This window comes from Anopheles gambiae, assembly GCF_943734735.2.
Source record: "Anopheles gambiae chromosome X unlocalized genomic scaffold, idAnoGambNW_F1_1 X_unloc_42, whole genome shotgun sequence".
Classification (NCBI taxonomy): domain Eukaryota; kingdom Metazoa; phylum Arthropoda; class Insecta; order Diptera; family Culicidae; genus Anopheles; species Anopheles gambiae.
Window position 1 is genome coordinate 37,501 of NW_026902651.1, and position 2,500 is coordinate 40,000.

Sequence of the window (2,500 nt, forward strand, 5' to 3'; positions counted from 1 at the left end):
ACGTCGCAGATGGGTGTCGTAGAACAATTTTAAGTTCGTCTAATGATTCTACATCCGATTCTGGATAGTGGTTTTTCGACCACTTTTCAACATTTTGTGACACCCCGAACCTAGGGGCAGCTCCCTAGCTTTTTTCAAAAATGTGCACCGAACGGGCCAGAGAGCTCGAGTAGTCGAAAATTTTTTTTTTGCTAAAACCCCTCAAAACGTGTCAGGAACGCACCCTAGATGATGAAAAGTGCAACCAGAATGTCAATCGACAACATGCCCGGGGGTACAAATTTGCTCTACGCGTCCCTAGGTAGGGTACTTTTTCATACAAACATCAAAGTGTACGGTGCACAAAGTGCGCGGAACAAAAATTGCTCGGTCAGACCTACAAAGTGTTATATATCTCGAATACTAAACGTCGCAGATGGGTGTCGTAGAACAATTTTAAGTTCGTCTAATGATTCTACATCCGATTCTGGATAGTGGTTTTTCGACCACTTTTCAACATTTTGTGACACCCCGAACCTAGGGGCAGCTCCCTAGCTTTTTTCAAAAATGTGCACCGAACGGGCCAGAGAGCTCGAGTAGTCGAAATTTTTTTTTTTTGCTAAAACCCCTCAAAACGTGTCAGGAACGCACCCTAGATGATGAAAAGTGCAACCAGAATGTCAATCGACAACATGCCCGGGGGTACAAATTTGCTATACGCGTCCCTAGGTAGGGTACTTTTTCATACAAACATCAACGTGTACGGTGCACAAAGTGCGCGGAACAAAAATTGCTCGGTCAGACCTGGTACGGGCCATAACTCGAATACTAAACGTCGCAGATGGGTGTCGTAGAACAATTTTAAGTTCGTCTAATGATTCTACATCCGATTCTGGATAGTGGTTTTTCGACCACTTTTCAACATTTTGTGACACCCCGAACCTAGGGGCAGCTCCCTAGCTTTTTTCAAAAATGTGCACCGAACGGGCCAGAGAGCTCGAGTAGTCGAAAATTTTTTTTTTGCTAAAACCCCTCAAAACGTGTCAGGAACGCACCCTAGATGATGAAAAGTGCAACCAGAATGTCAATCGACAACATGCCCGGGGGTACAAATTTGCTCTACGCGTCCCTAGGTAGGGTACTTTTTCATACAAACATCAACGTGTACGGTGCACAAAGTGCGCGGAACAAAAATTGCTCGGTCAGACCTGGTACGGGCCATAACTCGAATACTAAACGTCGCAGATGGGTGTCGTAGAACAATTTTAAGTTCGTCTAATGATTCTACATCCGATTCTGGATAGTGGTTTTTCAACCACTTTTCAACATTTTGTGACACCCCGAACCTAGGGGCAGCTCCCTAGCTTTTTTCAAAAATGTGCACCGAACGGGCCAGAGAGCTCGAGTAGTCGAAATTTTTTTTTTTGCTTAAACCCCTCAAAACGTGTAGAAAACTGATTTTAGATGATAAAAAGTGCAACCAGAACGTCAAACGACAACTTTGTTGGGGGTACCCTTTTTACTCTACGGGCCACTAGCTTAGGCGCGCCAACAGCGCTTTCCTCTCGGGTTCCCATTTTTTGCCCTCCTGGGATTATGATCATTTACTCATTGCCTACTATAGGGAAGGTACCTTGCTTCGAGGTCAAAAATGAAGATTTCACCAAATCGTAGTTTTAACCTCTATTTAGTCGTAGGAGCATGGTTTGCAGTGTCCGTGGGTCATATAAGCCCCCGTTTGGGTCATACGTCCCCTCCCCGATGAAAATCGTCATATGACTATAGGCCGAACTTATGAAGCAAAAGTGGTGTCTGGTGGGTTCTGCCGATGATCTTAACCTATGATTTTGAGTTTCCACTCTTTCAAAACGTTTCCTGGAGCAGTACATCACGGGTCTACGGACCCAAAGACTTCGTTGCGATGGTTTCAAGCATAAAAGTTGTAACAGTTAAGGGTTTTTAATACGCGTATATTAAATCATTGCTTGAAACTAAGCTTCGTTGTCTTTAAACTCTGCAAGACCAATCGAACTTCTTAGGGAAACTCGAAGCATTCACGCTAAGCTGGTGGTGCAGGGCACATAGCGTGATGAAACCGGGTTTCCCTACCAAATGTGGCATATTTTTTCCCTGAGAGCGAAGCTCAGACCCACGTAGGGGAGAGCGAAGTGGAACTTAAATGTTCAATGCAGCAAATGTTCGCCATGCGGATAAACAAGTTGGAATAGTTCAATGTAGTGTAATGCAAACACGAATCGCAAATAACGATACGGGACCCAGAAGCAATTCTGCGGATCCCTCGGGGAGTGGTGAGTTGATATAAATTAGAGGTGAAAGTCCAAGTTGTTCGGGCTCCGGCTCGGCAGCCGATACGAGGTTCCTGTTGAGCTTGTTTGTACATCGCGCAGAGGCGCCGTTCGGTTCTAGCAATGATTCCCGCCACCATGTTCCATGCGTGCAGAGATCCGTTAGAGCTCGTTCAATGTGTCCCGCCGTGATTACGAAAAAGTCCAACAGTTGA